The 17,415-nt window shown below is 46.4% G+C and overlaps 2 long non-coding RNA genes across 3 annotated transcripts; both read left to right on the top strand.

Moving 5' to 3' along the window:
* Positions 1–327: 327 nt before the first annotated feature.
* On the top strand, positions 328–5,071 carry LOC310658257. 2 transcript variants are annotated; one of them, XR_014502139.1, is made up of 3 exons: positions 328–596; positions 1,534–4,270; positions 4,595–5,071. It is a non-coding gene; the product is annotated as an uncharacterized lncRNA (long non-coding RNA). The 2 variants fall into 2 exon arrangements; XR_014502140.1 differs by lacking the exon at positions 328–596 and having other exon boundaries at positions 1,406–4,270.
* A 4,499-nt stretch (positions 5,072–9,570) lies between these two features.
* On the top strand, positions 9,571–17,227 carry LOC310658259. Its single transcript, XR_014502142.1, has 4 exons — positions 9,571–9,587; positions 10,026–10,231; positions 11,120–11,392; positions 16,366–17,227. It is a non-coding gene; the product is annotated as an uncharacterized lncRNA (long non-coding RNA).
* The last annotated feature ends 188 nt before the right edge of the window (positions 17,228–17,415 follow it).

Raw genomic sequence — 17,415 nt, 5'->3', positions numbered from 1 at the left:
TGGCAATGGCACTTGTCTGGCTGCCCGACTGGACCCCACAGAAGGCGGCTGCCATGGGGAGTATGCAGAGGGGTGAGAAAGGGAGGGCGATTAAATGTCTTGTGACCATGGTGGAGTGTGTGGATGTGCTTATTGTTTTTTATTATTATTTTCTTCACCCCCCCCCCTTGTCTAATCCCGATGTGTATCTATTTCTCTCTCCTTTTCTAGGACGCTTGGTGGGGCTGCTCGCCCGGGGTTCCGCCTGTTGTAATACGAAATGGCGACTGCCGTCTCGGGGCGGTTGGTGATTGTCGCGCCGCGAGGTTGTTGTTCTCCTCCTCCTCCCTCTGCCCTTCTCCCCTCCCCTCCCCCTTCCTGTCTTTGGCCGTTTCTCCGCAGCGAACCGCGGAGAGCGCACTGAGTCAGGAGGAGGCGGGGGGAGGGTGGGGAGCCAATCAGCTCTGTGGACGGGCCGCGGAGGCGCGCTCCGATTGGCAGGCGCTGACATCATCCTGCAGCAGGGGCAGACGCAGCTGCTGGGCAGGGCTCGGGGAGCTGTCGGGGGTGGCTGGTGCAAAGGGAGAAAACGGGCGCCATGATACCAGCCGCGGTGGGTGAGGAGAGGGGGCAGAGGCTTCTCCGGAGAAGCGTTAGGGACGGCGGGGCCGAGGGGGCGGGAGGACAGCGGGGTTCGGGCAGCCGCGCCCGCCCGCCCTCCCCTCGACCGTGGCGGCGGCGGCGGCGGCGGGGCTCGGAGGAAGGTCCGCTGCTCGGCGGCGTCTCGTCGGCCGCTGTAACTGCGTCAGTCCAAGATGGCGCGGGGTGTCCCTGGAGAGGGAAGGGAGCCGCACGTCCGCCGGAGGTCATGTGACCGCGTTGCATTCTTGTGTGGGGCTTGGCGGAGGACCAAGCTGGCTGAGGAGGAGGAGGAGGAGGCGGCGGCGGCGGCGTCCGTGGCTCTTCGGCTTGACAGGGATGTGACGGGGGAGGGGGAGTCCCTTTCCGTGCGGTCGGGGCAGTTGCCGCGGCGGTTGCCTTCCTCTTTTCACATACACGCCCCTCTCCCCCCTCCCCCACCCGCGTCGAGCAGCTGTTCAGCGAAGCGTCTTTCCTTCCTCCCTCGAAGGGCGTCGACTGTTTTGACAGGGACCTCCCCTCCCCCCGCAGCCGCCGCTTCTGCCAGGGAAAGTTCTCGCTCCCTTTTTTTTTCCACGCGCGGGGGGAGGGGGAGGCGGAGCGCGTGACTCCCGCGGCGGCTTAAAGGCGGGGGGGGGGGGAAGGGACGCGAACTGCGATCCCGTTGCGTTCGCGGGACTGAGAATGCAGAGGAACTGTTGGGACTCCGGAGTAAAACCATTCCCTTTTTTTTGCGAGGGAGGGTGGGCTCGTGTTTGCAGTTCTGTGGTTCTGTAAAACAAGGCAGAGTTGGAAGGGTCCCGAGGGTCCTGTAGTCTGACCCCCCCTGCAGTTAGGAATCCTGCCCACGGGTGGGGATCCACTTTGCTAACCGGCTTGTGCGACCCCGCATTAAGGCCTCTTTCTTCTTGCCAGCTGGTGGTGGCGCAGAGTGACTCCATCCTTCAGTTTTTTTCCAGATTTCCAGACACATCCGCGCCTTGCAAGGGAAAATATGACACACTTCACCTAGTCCGTGTTGGGGATGCAAGGAGGAAGTTGGTCATCGATGATAGCATGGTTGTTTTAGTGTAGTGCAGCTGCCTTTCTGTGAAACTAATGGATCCTGATCTCCCTCCCCTTGCAGGGAGCGTTCTGATCTCCATTTTAGGTTCCAAGGATGACGGTGGTGAAGGAGAGGCTAAATGTAACAGGATAGACCTTCTTAGCTACACTCTTTTTGAAGAAAATACATGGCTTGGTGCAACCTAAAGTAACAGGGCACATTCCTAACCCATCAGACTGGACATATTTGACCATATCTGGATGTAGCCTGACTTTTAAAAAATGCTGTTAACTAATCAATTAGCAAGGGCTGGAAATACCCTTGGAACTTGTGTGCTCTTAAAAAAAGAAGAACCTACATTCTTCTAGTTCTAAATATTACTAGGTTGTGCTGCATGTGCTTGTTGCTGAACTGCATTATTAATCCTAACCATCAATAGGTGGATCTTGGATTGTTTTGGTTTTACAGTGGTAACATTTAAAAACAGACACCTGAACATTTGGCCTCCCCCGCCCCCAGTGTTAGGACTATTTAGGGATATTAATCTAAAATATATAAGCTATAGCTGAGGGTGAAGCCCAGTTGCTTACATAACTTTATTTTGTTGCTAAAGTTATCTTCTTTAGTTACAGCTCTGAAGGGAATTTTTTTTTAATAGCATACAACAATGGGAATTCTTAAAAAGTGTGCTGTTTGCTTTTCCATGGTATCGAACAGAATACAAGTTTTAAAACACTGTAGGAAGTAACGTTTAACATGGGGCTTTTTTGTAGATTTTAAAATTGAGGTAGATCTATTTGAAGACTAATGTTTCAGGAAGATGCAACCTTGACAGTGTCAAACCCAGCTTCCTTTCAAGTGTTAGACAAACAGTGGCTTGCATGACATTTCCTCCTTACAAAATTTGCTTCACACTGGGATGATTGAGGGGAGAGTGAAATAAAAGAAGAAACTGGTAAATTTGATGACAAACTCTTCTGAGACCATTCATACCTATTGTCAGAATAGTTCAGGACCAAATTTACCAGTTTTCTTCTTTTATTTCACCCTTCCCCCATTTGATTACTAACCATTTTATAACCTTCTGCTTTTAACTTTGTTTGTTACAGGCCCACTGTGCCCCCAAAAATGTTTGACTTGGATTGGTCTGTTGTAGGTGGTATTATTGGCAGTTTCAACTGTTTATGAATCCTGAAGCCTAAGTATTTAGATAAACCTATTCTCCTTCATTGCTAGCTTGGTGACGAAAAAACTACTTCAGCTTGTTTGTGGACTTGGTGAACACAACAGAAATACAGTAATACCTGGCATGAAATTTGATAGTCATCATCAGCACAATCATGATCTTGAAATTTACCCATTAGTTGAGTGAAGTTAGTTCTTCACTTAGAATTAAAAGCCAAAATGATAGGATCTGCTCCTTTGATAGCTGTAATAAACCACATGGAAAATCCCAATATACCCAGCTTGGGGAGGAGGAGCCACTGTATTGAAAAGTGGCAGGTGTTTAACTAAAAGCACCATATTCCCATAAATACTGTTATGTACCAGGTGCTAATGATGGTATTATTTATTTGTAGAGGCAGCAATTCAAGTACAGCGGAGAAGTACAGCTGAATAAGAATTGATTATTTTAAGTGTTACACGAAGAGTAGAAACCCTTGAGGAATTTCAGTAAGTCCAAAAATGATTAGTATTTCAGACAGAGAAGTCTTGAACTCTGCCAGATATCAAAGGAATAAACTTAGTTTGTGTGACAGAATCATCAGGTACAACCCAAAAACATCAGCCAAGAAAAAAACGAGTTCACTCAAGATTCTGATTCTAAGATACGCAACTGCTTTTGTGGAGACTGACAGACACAGCTCATGTGAACGTTCATACTGAAAAAACCCATTTGATGAAGTGGAACTCTTGAAGTTACATCCTGACTGAGAAGTGTGCTGATGGGTGGGGGAAGCATCCAGATTTGGATAAACTGCATAATGGATTTGACTTCAGCCACAGGGTGTTACTACCACCATTGCTTTATGTGCTTCAGTCATCCTGTTTCATTGCCATTTATCTTAGCCCATAACCAAGGACACCCAGATCATCAAGGCAAGATGTTCAATTTCCACAAGATAGGCGAGTATCCTGGTGAACTTGTAGCCATGATGCAAAAATGCCCATATTCATAAAAAGTAATATATCGTTATATTTTGGAGAGCTGGTAACTATAGGTGAAATAGCAGGGAGAAGTTGAGTTGCTTCTCTGGGCTTACCTACAAGGTTTTTGGAGAGAAACGGCACAGTGACAAAGTGACTCCCAAAAAGATGCATAAGCAGATATATTGCGATATGTTCATACTCGGGAGTGTGATCTGTGCCCAGGAGCAATGCAAGATGGCCTTGGGACAAATCTCTAGTTCATGAAATTTTTAGACATCTGATTGGTTTTCTAATGCTTTGGGGAAAGAGTTACTAAGTTAAGTGCTTCACAATCCAGCATGCTGTCATTGCTGCAGTGCATCCACAATAATTCACGTCACATTTGCAAGTTACTCATAAGCATTCACCTCCACAGGCAGTACTTCAAAGGTATTGCAAGATGCTCTTCCAAATACAGTGGTGCCTCGCAAGACGAAAAGAATCCGTTCCGCGAGTCTCTTCGTCTTGCGGTTTTTTCTGTCTTGCGAAGCAAGCCGCTTAGCGGATTAGTGCTATTAGCGGGCTTAGCGGATCAGCTGATAAGCGGCTTAGCGGATCAGCTGATTAGCGGCTTGGGGAAAAGGGGGGGGGGGAACCCCGCAGGAACTCGCAAGACATTTTCGTCTTGCGAAGCAAGCCCATAGCAAATTCGTTTTGCGAAGCACCTCCAAAACGGAAAACCCTTTCGTCTAGCGGGTTTTCCGTCTTGCGAGGCATTCGTCTTGCGGGGCACCACTGTAGTTGTGTCCGTCCTCCTTGCAATCTGATTTGGATAATCAGAAAAGCAGAAACTATAGTTTGGGAAACACCTTTCTGAAGTTGGTGTTCCAACAAAAAGGGCCAGCAGTGTGCCCCTGAGTGGGCACAATTCCTTCCATGCCATGAATGGCACATAGCGTGTAATTAATGCAAATGAGTTCTTTCCATGCAGTGAACCCAGCTCCAGAACCCAGGACAACTATTGAATTTTCTCTTGTGAAGGACATTGTGAATTTCCAAAAACAAGATGTACTGCCTATTTTGTCAAAACTGCTATACGTTTGCTAAACTTTTCTGTGTGTGGGTGAATGTAACAGGAAATTTGGTGGTGGTGAGTAACATAGTTTGCAGTAAAAAGACTGTAATAGAATAGTAAAATTGTTACTCGGACCACAAAAATTGTTCATACTTCACCTTGCTGTTCATCGTGAACACTTGAAATAAAGCCAGTATAAATTTCTTTGTTTCCAAGTAAAGGCAGTCAAGTGAAATTGGCATTTGAGCCAAACATTTAGAACAGTGGGTGGGGAACGTGTGGAAGTTGTTGCTTTCTGGAGGGCTACAGGTTAGCCACCCTTGAGTTAGAGTTAAACCCTAGAATGTCACAGCTTATACAGAAAGTATTAAAAAGCCCCTAGGTATTCAAATTCTGTCTTCTGACTATTTTGAGTGAAAGAAGGTTCAAGCTGGTTTTCTCTCTTCAGCTACGCCTTCCTTGAAAGTTGTGGGTATATTTAGCTGAATTGAGAAACCACCTGGTAGCTTCCTCTCAGCTCAGTTCACTTGGGCTGCCTGTATGTTTACCACAGCTTCAAAAAAAGTGCATTTGATTTGGGCAAGACATTTCTGTATTTGTACTGAACTGTGTTTGGAAGGAATATACTGAAAACAGATATGGCCAGGCAAGCAAATGTAGTGAAGTACTGACCTTAGAACGTAGAATATGGTTTTGGAATAGAAATAGACCACATCTCCCTACTGAAAAAATGCAGATATTGTGGCAGGCAGATTGGATGTTGTGTTGGAGAATTTTCAGGAAAATCTATTCCGCAGATGTGAATATCCTGTGCGCACTGTGATCCTTATAAGATGGACAAGTTTCTTTAGGAAGCAACCTTTTCAAGCCAATATATAAACGTTAAGGAACCCACTGTGCAAAGAGACAACTTAGGTTTTACTGAAGACCCTGCTGGTCACATCAATCAACTCACCACCCCTTCGATACCTTCGGTAGTACCTCGCCTGGAGCTGTCTCAGACCCCTGGCAATGTCCTTCCCACCAGCAACCAGAGCAATTGACTAGCACATAGTCCCTCCTCAAATTGCTTTAATGTGCTATCCTGGAATGTGGCAGGATGGACGCCCAAACAGGATGACGGGGATATGAAAGAGTTTTTAGCGAAATTCCAGATTATGGGTATACAAGAGACCTGGTGCTTAGAATCTTCACCCCCCCCATTCCTACCGGGCTATGACGCCTTTGTGATTCCTGCGACCAAAACACACTTGTATGGGCGCCCTAGTGGAGGCCTGGTAACATTTGTTTCGCAGGAGCTTCAGCTTAATATCTCTCCTATCTTTTGGTTAGAGAGTAATTACATTCAAACTTTGCACATCACTAACAGCTCGCTTGGGGAATTCATATGTGTAAACTTGTACAATCCATCTACCTACTCCTCCTCTCACTCAAATCAGCTTTGGGAGGATTTAAGATTTATTCTAGATAAATCTGGGGCTGAATTTCCAAAGTCAGAGATCCTTATAATGGGGGACTTCAATGCCAGAATCGGAGCAGATATAAGCTTATTCACCGATAAGTCGCAATTATTCATAGAAGAGGAGTGGTTTCCTACGTGGAATTCACAGGACAAGACCATTAATAGGGCTGGCATCATACTGCTGGAGTTCACTATAAACTGCGGGCTGCACAGCTTGCACGGCACACCCAAAGACTGGTCCGGGGGATACTATACTTTTCTAGGATCTAGAGGGGCAAGTGTTATAGATTACATCTGGTCCTCCTCAGCATTTAATGATGAGGCATACTGTTTCAATGTGTTCAACAGAACCGAAAGTGACCACCTTCCAATTGCCATCTCCTTTCACCACACACAGCTGGGGCCTCCCAGCTCACCACACCCCCAGGATTCATCGACCCTGGCCCCCGGTCGCAAGAAGTGGGACATCTACCTGGAGCAAGACATAAAAGTCCTCCTAAATTCCCCTGAGATCCTAGCCCTGAAAGCTCAGCTGTTAACAACGAATGTGAATCATTTCTCAATTTTCCAGCAAATTCTAGTCTACTTGCTCCCTTCGCTTACGAAACCTTCCCGTGCGATTCTATCCTGGAAGAATCAAACCTGGTTCGACCAAGAATGCAAACAGTGCAGAAGTAGGCTTAGATTTCTCCAGTCAGACATGAAAGCAGACAGCACTCAGAGCAAAATCAGGGAGTTAGCCCAATTTCGTTCATACTATAAGAAGCTGCTCCAACATAAGAAATTGCTCTTTGCGAAAGAACGCTGGTCGGCTCTGTCAGTGGCCATTAAAACCCGTGACGACAAGAAATTTTGGAATTTAATTAATGCAGGTCTAAGACCCCCCTCATTCATTGTTAATAACATCACAGCAGCCAGCTGGCACTTTCACTTTGCTCAGCTGTATTCCACCTCAGATTCTGACGTAAATGTAGTCACCACCCTTCCAGCATCTGCCTTGCCCACCTGGGAGCCAGTCTCCCCAGAGAGATGTACTCAACTAATTAGCATGCTATCAGGGGATAAATCCCCGGGGGAGGATATGATACCACCTGAGGTATTCTTATCGAACCAGTCGTGGTGGGCCCCTATCTTAGCATCTCTCTTTACCACCATTAATGCTACTCTTAAGATTCCACCTAACTGGAAACAGAGCATAGTTATCCCAATACATAAAAAGGGGGACCCACAAGATCCGCGCAACTACCGACCTATCAGCCTGTTGGACATATCATACAAGGTTTACTCTAGATTCTTGCTAGAGAAATTAATTGAGTGGGCAGAAGAAACAAAGCTATTCCATCCGGAACAGGCTGGCTTCCGCAAAGGTCACAGCACATCTGGCCAATGTCTTGTTCTACTTACCCTGATTGATAAATACCTAAACAGGTTCAACTGCAAACTACACGCGGCTTTTGTGGACCTGACCTCCGCCTTTGACTCCATTCCCAGAGATAGGCTATGGCAGAAGCTTAGTCATACCAGCATAGATAAGAGACTCCTCCTCCTTCTTATGGAAATTCATAATGACATATCGGCCAGAGTAAAATTCGGCCCTCTGGGAGCTCTTTCTGATTCTTTCCCTCTGAATAAAGGGGTCAAACAGGGCTGCCTCTTGGCCCCTTTTCTATTCAATTTCTATATCAATGACATCGTCACAACTACGAAGGCCCTAAATCAACCTGCCCCCTCCTTACAACAGCTCAAGATCCCCATATTACTCTATGCGGACGACATGGTGATACTGTCATTAACCAAGCTGGGCTTAAACAACATGCTCAGAGGGCTCATGACATATTGTGATACCAACTCCCTTAAAATTAATTTCGCCAAAACCAAAATTCTTACTTTTGGCATGAAAACTCGGAAGTCACTCTGGAATTTTGAGGGCCATTCTATTGAACATTGTTCAGCATTCAAGTATTTGGGTATCATTTTTCAGCATGGGCTTAGCTGGTCAGCTCACCTAAATACAACCATCCTGGCTGCCCGCAGAACCATCAAAGCCTTGGAGAAATTCTACTATGCAAAAGGCGGCCAGCTGGTTCCACCAATCAGAAAAGCATTTATCAGCAAAGTCCTCCCGATGTTATTGTATGGGGTTGAAATCTGGGGGTGGAATTTAAAAACACTACAACGGCTGGAGATTCTACAAAACTCTTTTGCACGGAAGATACTGGGTCTCCCCAAGGGCTCGGTTGCAGCACAGTTAAGAACAGAACTGGGCCTCCCCTCCATTGTTGCGAGAGCCCACATTAGAATTATTAGCTTTTATTGTAAATTAATCAATGCCCCAGGTCCCCTACTAGCCAGGCAAGCCTTTTTAACGTGTTCTCAAAGCAATAAATGGTCCAAGGCCATGGTGACTATTACTGCACGCTACTCTCTCCCAAATCTTGACTCGCTGTCCTCTTGGGACAAACATAAAATCCGGGCCTGGATTCTTACAAGAGACGAGGCCATGGACCGGGCACAGTCCACCTCAGCTCGCCTCTCCATGTGGCTCCCTAAAGTGAAAGTGGTAAGATCACTTGCCAACTACTTGATAGACCTGACGGAGCCCAACTTGAGAAGAGCGTTTACTATGGCCCGCTTCCATTCTATACCCACGGCCTTCCTGCAGGGGATTTATTCTAAGACCCCTATTATCCAGCGTCTATGTCCATGCACAATGAATGAAGTAGAGGACTTCATACATTTCTTTTTCTACTGCCCTATTTATGAGCCAATAAGATCTAAGCTCCTCCTTTTGATCCCGTCCACCATTACATCTAAGGAAGACTGTTTGAAATCGCTTCTTGTGGACGCAAATCCCCAAATCTCACGTGGGGTGGCAATATTCATAGTGCAGGCTCTGAAACTCAGGGCTACTCTGAAAGGGTAGCGTGCCCTAGACCTGGACCTGTTTTAATCTTTTTATTACTTTTAACTCAATATGCTGAGTCTGTTCTGGGGCCATTTTGTGCTTTATATATACCCGCATACTAGTTTTTGGGCGCTGGCTATTATATCTTTGCATTATTGTCTTCGGGTAACTTAAATGTCACTACGCCAGCCAAAACACCTGAATTTTGCTGGGTTGCTTGTCTCTAGTTTGTCTTTTTTCTTTTTTGTATTGTCTTACTTTGCTATGGCAGTTTGCTAATGCAATAAAGGTTTTGACTTTTTTAGGAAGGCTTCGGAGAGGCTCTTCATGTACATTTACCTACAGAGGTTAGGTGGGTGACTATGAAATTGATTTCCCAGTAGCCCTGTCCTAGTTTTGGAATGCCCTCCCCAGGGTAATTTGCACATACTTCTAAGATGTTTACATACCAGTTGAAAATACTTTTGAGGATTAGCGATCTCTGCTAACTCTTCCCTGCTGGTTGTGTTCCTGTTGTGATGTCTTGCCGTTTTTTTTACTCCCAACTTTTTTTACTGTGTATAATCTTTTCTGCAGCTTCAAAAGTGGGGCATTCCATGCAGTGCAAGAAGAAGCCCTTGTCCCCTTCTTCAATCCCAGCTTGGAGCAGATTAAGAGTGAAGGGTAGCTTTGGCTCTGTTTGGTGGCTACTTGGAGCATCCAGCAAATGCAGATAAGCTTTGCTTCACCTTTGCCCTCAAGCTCAGAGGTGATGGTGAGAAGAATATTAACTTTCCTTTGTATTTGCCAGGTGCCCTGAATGCCTGCCTGCCTCTGTGCCTCCCTCCTTTGAGGCAGGTGCAGAGACAGGATAGAGCCAAAAAAACTTTGAGGCTCCTGCCTAATTTGGGAGCTGAGGAAAGAATGAGAACTCTCTCTGCCTCCTGCAGCTCCAAGACTGTGAGGAAGCCTTGGATACACATCACCTTTAATAGAGGCTGGCTGAGATTTGCTGCGGTGAGCAAGTTTGAACCCCCCTGACAGGGAAGACCATAGAATGTAAACAAGGCCAAAAAAAAAAAAAAGATATGAGAAAAAGATGCAAATTTGGGCAATGGGATTCTAAAAGCAGTATGACCAGGCTTTCTCATTGTAGTCTGAGGTTTGGTTAGATGTAGGTTTTTGGTACTGGAGGATTATTTAACTTAAGCTTGTCTGGTGTTTAAAAGCAATTTTCATGTTGCTACTTCTATCATTGTTATTAAGGCTATGGGAAAATGTAAGGCCCACTTGACAACACAAGGGATGAGCAGACTACCATATTTTTTGCCCTATAGGGCGCACCTAGGTTTTTTTTTGGGGGGGGGAGAAATAAAGGAAAAAAAATTATCCCCCCCCGGGCTGGGGCGGGGGAAGCCCGAGCTTCGCCCGACCCCAGCCCCCAGAACAGGCTGCTATCCGCAAGCCTTGGGAGCCCGGCGGGAGGTCCTGCCGGTCTCCCCAGGCTTGCAGATATCTGCCTGAAGCCCGGGGTGCGCTCCGTTGCGCTCCCCGGGTTTCCGGCTGCAGGCTGCTATCCGCAAGCCTTGGGAGCCCAGCGGGAACTCCCGCGGGCTCCCAAGGCTTGTGGATAGCTTCCTGAAGCCTGGAGAGCGAGAGGGGTCGGTGCGCACCGACCCCTCTCGCTCTCCAGGCTTCAGCGAAAGCCTGCATTCACCCCCTAGGACGCACACACATTTCCCCTTCATTTTTGGAGGAGAGAAAGTGGAGGAGAGAATATGGTACTTTGGAAGCATTTATACGTCTCGCTGCTCGCACGTCAGGGTTTTAGGAGCTGCTGAAACAATGCCAGTAACTATAGCCTGTTAACTTTATAATCTGAGATACTGTTTTTTACATCATTAGATGTGCACATAAGTCTGCAACTTTTGGGGAACAAATAACGGTGCATCGCCTTTCTGTAGTGAGGTTAACATCCAGAACTGTGACAAACCTGGATTGCGAGGCATCCTTGGTGATGGTGGGACAAGAGCATTGAACAGCTCCCAAGCTGCTTGTTTGAAAAGGAAATCATACAAGTGCATGAGGGTGTTCTCAGCATCTTGCAAAGCCTCTGAACTTCAATCACTTGTATCCCAGCTAGTGCAATCCTGAATTACTTCAAGAGAATGAAATCAAGTAAGACTGCAATTCTGTACTCTTAACTTGGGAGCAAGTGCCATTCAGCTTGATTGGGCTGGGTTGATACGTATAAGGTTGCACTGTAAGACAGCTTCTCCGATTGTAAAATAAATTGAATGGCAATCTACCAACTAACTAACATTTCAAACCACAAACAATAAATTGTGGTTTATTCCTAACTGTTTAGTAGATTGCAGCTGGGAGCAATTGATAAGCTGGGTGTATCATGATCATGCTGGATGTATGTATTCGAATTATGGCCTTCAAAACATTTTGTGGCTCCAGTTCAACTTATTTTGAGAGGGGGGAAATGTAAGCAGTAATGTTAGGAACCTAGCATTAGTGCTTACTGCCAGAATTCTGGTCCTAACCATGAACACAACTACTGTACTGCTATCTGTTTAAGGAATGGATCTGTCCTCTTGTTAAAAGTACCAAATACCAAATTATTTGGACTTGAGGATACCTGGCGATAGTTGTGATCCAATACAGCCACTTTTAAATATTTATAATGGTAAGGAAATGCTGTTTATCATAGACTAGTGCAGCCACTACATAATGCAAGACTGAAACCTTCAAATTGAACTTGGGAAAAAGTAGGGATATCTATGGCACCATATCATTTGCATTCACACACTTAATCTCCAAGGGCTGGCAGCAAAAGTGAAAGCGTGTGGTGTCTAAAAGACTTAAAGCAGGCTTGGAAAACTTGCCCTCCAGCAACATATTGAAGGCTACAACTCTTTCCTGAAGGAGCTCCCATGACTAAACTGGGAAGGCATCAGTTTGGGAAGTTGAACCTCTTGTTTCTGGAAACCCCTTTTGGAGTAGCAATCTGAATACCCTTGTGAGGACAGGATAGGCCTTGGGGACTATCTTACTTCTAGTGAAAGCCAGTTTGGAATAATGCTTAGTGTGTCAGACTAGGAACCTGTCAGGCAACAGCATAGGTCTGGATGCTCATGAAGCTCACTGGGTGACCTTGGCCCAGTTATTGTTCTTACCTGTCTCTCGTGGTGGTTAAGATAAAAGGGGGGGGGGAGGGAGAGCCCCATATGTTACCTTGAACCCTCCTTTGTGTGTCCTAGGCTTTCTGTTTCGTTGAAACAAAAAACATTTTAAAACAAAAGTTAAGGGGGGGGGGAATACAACTTAATAGTTCATGTGGTGTAATGTGTGTGTGTGTGGGGGGGGGGGAATCCACAAGTGGTAGGAACCCATAATCTGTAAGCATTAGAAATACAGTCCAATGTAATTGTGCAACGTTTTTATGCAGAGTTTGTTAGGTAAGGAAGTGTTTGCTGATGGCTCCCTTATACGAGTTGCCTAATCCGTTCCGTGAAAGCCCACAGGAATTTCTCGACCCCTAGAGTGCTGCTCCTTGCAGCCAAAAAGGTGCTTTAGCTATTGATAGATGGCCCTACTCGAGAGATCTAGAACAGAGATGGGGAAACGTTTTAAGCCTAAAGGCTACATTCCCTTCTGGGCAACTTTCCAAGAGTCGCATTCCAGTGTGGTGGGTGGAGCTAGAGGCAAAGGTGCACAGAGCAGCAAATACAATTTTTACCTTTGTACGGTAGGCAGGCTAGTTTCCACACCCCTCTCTCCACACCCTTCTCTCCAGGTAAACAGAAGGCATTATCAGAGTTCAAGGACCCATTCCAGCTAGACTGGAAGAAGGCGTGAATCTGCCAGTGAGGGGTACAGCATGGGGAGTTTTTAGAGTCAGCTATTCAGGAATCGTGTGAGGCACCAGCTAGGGAACCAGCAAAAGAAGAAGGCTCAAGAGCTAGGGGTGTGGTGGTGGGACAATGATAATGAGTGGTCAGAGGGAGCAGACTGGGAGGAGGAGGAGGTGTTGGGAACAAAATAGGCAACAGGGTTTAGTGAGAAGGAGGAGGCTGCAGCAGAGAGCAGTTCAGATGCAGAGACTGGAGAGGAGGTTGACCAAGAGACAGCTGAGACACGCTGCTGAAGAATCCAGGGAGTGTCCCCCTTCTGCGACCAGCTCTCTCCCCCCCCCCCCAGTCTCCTAGAACACAGCAGAGCAGAGATTGGTTGTGTGCAGATGCAGCTTGAGACTGGTGGGGAAAACCCTGGAGAGAAGGAGCCTTAGAGCATGTTGGGAAGGCAGGGACCTTCAGTCCTTGCAACTGCCTCATTGGAGCAAGCCCTAGTGGGAAGAGTTGCTGGGATCACGAGGCCTGCACTGTTGTGGTTTCTGTGAACGGCGTTTCCGTGCGCTGCTCTGGCTCGCCAGAAGCAGCTTAGTCATGCTGGCCACATGACCTGGAAGCTGTGTGCAGACAAACGCCGGCTCCCTCGGCCTGTAGAGTGAGATGAGCGCCGCAACCCCAGAGTCGTCTGTGACTGGACCTAACAGGGGTACCTTTACCTTTATATTTATGGTGGAGATAAGGTGGAATGAAACAAAATTGGAGTTCTACTCCCAAGAACAATGGGCTTTCAAGGATAGATAGTGGAGAAAAGTTGAACTCGCTCCTTAACAATGTTTAATTTCAGAATCTAAAATTACCTAACTGCACCACTATATGTTAGAGATTGCATGGGGGTGGGGGGGAGAATCAGTAGCTGGCTGGCTTATGTGAACCACTGTAAATAAACAGTGTACTTCTTTTCTGCACCACCTTAATCAGCGTGCAAAAATGCAAGATTTCAACAGATTCATTTTGCTACATCAACCTAAGTTTGAATTGCCTGCAGTTGCAGGGTGTGTATGATGAATAGGCCCTGCCATTACAAAGTGTGAAGAAAACATGAGCCTCTCCCATATCATCCACTAGTTCCAACTTGTAGAAATGCCCCCAAGTGCAGAACACTAAATGACTTCCCAGTTTTGTCCCTACTTGTGTTTTCCTTCTGGACATTCTTGTGATAGACATTTCCACCTGGTTGGAAGGGTTCTCTTCCATGTGAGCTTGGCACTGCCTTCTGGAATACCTGTGCGATTCCATCTCTCTTGCTACTTTCAAAGCCCATCTTTTCCACAAATAATAATAAATTTTATTTATATCCCGCCCTCCCCAGCCGAAGCCGGGCTCAGGGCGGCTAACAACACTAAAATAGTGCAACATTATAAAAACATTATAAAAATTAATTAAAATCAAAATTGATGGCAACCATAAACTAAAGTTTTGTAAAGATTGCCAAAGGAGGGAGTCAGGCTGCACCCTGACCAAAGGTCTGGTGGAACAGCTCTGTCTTGCAGGCCCTGCGGAAAGATGTCAAGTCCTGCAGGGCCCTGGTCTCTTGTGACAGAGCGTTCCACCAGGTTGGAGCCGCAGCCGAAAAAGCCCGGGCTCTAATTGAGGCCAGCCTAACCTCTCTGTAGCCTGGGACCTTCAAGATGTTTTTATTTGAAGACCGGAAGTTCCTCTGTGGGGCATACCAGGAGAGGCGGTCCCCTAGGTACGAGGGTCCTAGGCCTTATAGGGCTTTGAAGGTTAAAACTAGCCTTTGATTCAACAGCCCAGTTCCCTTGCCCTATTACAGTCAAGCCTAAGCACATGGAACTAACAATTGCGTGTTGGTTCTGCTCTTGCCCTGCCTCTACGTCCTTCCTCTCCTCTTCCTCCTCCCTAAAAAAGATTAAATTTGAGATTGCAAGGGCCTTGGGCAGGAAAATTCCCCCTTTTATGTGTTAAAGCACCATGAATACTGATGAAACGATACATTGGTGTACAGGCAACCCCCAGTTGTGTGGAGGTTGCATTCCTGCCCCCCTCCAAGGGCAGGAGAGAGAGGAATGACTTTCTCCCCTTGTCTATCCTCCCTTCATGCTGCTCCCACCACCGTGGCGGCTGCTCTAGGAAGCATGTGTATGGTTGTCCTAGAATATACAGTGGTACCTCGCAAGACGAATGCCTCTCAAGACGAAAAACTCGCAAGACGAAAGAGTTTTTTGTTTGTTGAGTTGCTTCGCTAGACGAATTTCCCTATGGGCTTGCTTCGCAAGACGAAAACGTCTTGCGCCTTTTTCTTAAAACCGTCAATGCATTCCTATGGGAAACCGTCAATGCATTTCCTATGGGAAACCGTGCTTCGCAAGACGAAAAATTCACAAGACGAAAAAACTCGCAGAACGAATTAATTTCGTCTTGCGAGGCACCACTGTATTTGGTAATATTTTTGTAACTAGCTATATTTATGTCTTTGCTTTATTTCCATCCATAATTGACAATTGGGAGCATGGACATGTATCCTATTTAAATGTGTGTGTTTTTTTTACTTCTCCCTTCTGTGAAGGTGGTGGTACCACCAGGAGGACTAAGAAGACTTAAGTTGTTTAGGGCTTTACACAAAAAGATGAGCCCCTTGAATTGGGTCTGGGAACAAACAGGAAGCCCCTGTATCTGCTTTAGAACTGGAGTTTCATTACAGATATTGGGGGCAGTGGTGGTGTGATTGAGACTCCTTTGTCGGCTTTGCTGAAACCGATACTGGGTTCATAGAGATGGAAATCTTGTTTGGCATAGAGGAATGTTAGCAGCAGGGGTTGAGGAGGGAGTTTCCTTTTGAGAGATGTTCTTCTCCCCCTCCCGCCATCAGGAAACAATTAGGTGGCAGCCTAGTTTCAAGATTGCTGTGCTTCCTGTTACATCTTTGGAGCCTTTTCAGTACATAGGCTGAGTGACGGGCAGCCTCCTGTCGCAGCTTCTTTCCCTTCTCTAGCTGTGCCACTCACACAACTTCACCGGAGGGGAAACCGTGATGAAGAAAATTTGCCAATGTAGTGTTTGCAGCTGTACAAAAGCATCTGCCCCCCTTTTTTTTCCTAAAGGGCTGCAATTTCCCCCTCACCCTAATGGCTGGAGGTAGAAGAAACATAAGAGGTGCACATTACCTTTTCACCTCAATCAGTGTGGTTGCAAAGCTCCACTTGTTTCATTTCGCCCTGTCCCATTGAAAGCGCAGGAGGACATCTCCCTCTTTCATCTTCTCTATTACAGCTGTCTTAGCAGAGTTGAAAGTAGAACAATGTGGATTTCATTTCTGGTAAAAGGAGGATTTCTTCAGCCCTAAGCTTACATTCTAGATGCCCGTGTATTAACCAAAGTAGCCTCGGGTTTTCTTGCTCTTTTCAGTGGCAGCTTTTAGATTTGAATACCAGGTTCAAATCTCCCTTCTTCAAGCCCAACTGGTGACCTTGGGCAAATGGCTGTCAAAACTGTACACACAGCAGTTTAAATTGGTTTCATTGCATCCCATGTGTGCATGTTTTTTTGCATCGTCAACATGATGTCCTCATCCAACTGGCAGACCTCCCCCCTCCCCCAATTTAATGTGGATTTTCCTGCTCTGAACAGTATGGGGGGCATACAGTTGTATGTGGCTCAACTGTGGGCATACTGAAGTGAATTGTGTGGGGTGGGTTCTTGTGTTTTGCTGCGTGCCATCTAACATCTAACACTATATTGCCTGCTGCTTTGGTGAGGTGCCCCTTCATGAGTGGGGGGGGGGGGGTAGGCGTGACACATTATTATTATTATTAAACTATATTGTGTAAATCTGATATATCAGAAATCCCATATCTCAAAATAATAATAATAATGGCTATACATGCAGGTAAAACGGCTGCCTGCATGCCTACATTGGTACATATGCGGTGCATACAAAGATGAGACTTGGGCAAGCTCTACTAGGAAGAGTTGTGCAAGGTCTTGTCCATTAATCCACAGTCCCCTTTCTCCTGCTGGAGTAAGCTGTATTCTCCTTTTATATGCAGCAGAAGGAGAGGAACACGTGATTTATTCCGAAAGGCAGGCTTCAAGTGCTTTAGATACTCGAAGGCTTGAAGAAGCTGTTGTCCTGCTAAAACAGGGGTGTCAAACTCAAATTCACCGGGGGCCGCATCAGCAGTTTGGTCACCCTCAAAGGGCCGGTTGTATCTGTAGGACTTACAGTACAGGTGAGAAGGGTTCAGGCAGCCGTTGGATCTGTCACATCACAGGATGGCATGCGCTCAATATAAAAACAAGTGGAGGTTTCCTGAATGCATG

Source organism: Podarcis tiliguerta, assembly GCF_965153285.1.
Source record: "Podarcis tiliguerta genome assembly, chromosome: 10".
In the NCBI taxonomy this organism is placed as follows: domain Eukaryota; kingdom Metazoa; phylum Chordata; class Lepidosauria; order Squamata; family Lacertidae; genus Podarcis; species Podarcis tiliguerta.
The sequence above is the reverse complement of the archived record's forward strand: the minus strand, read 5'-3'. Positions and strand labels throughout refer to the sequence as shown.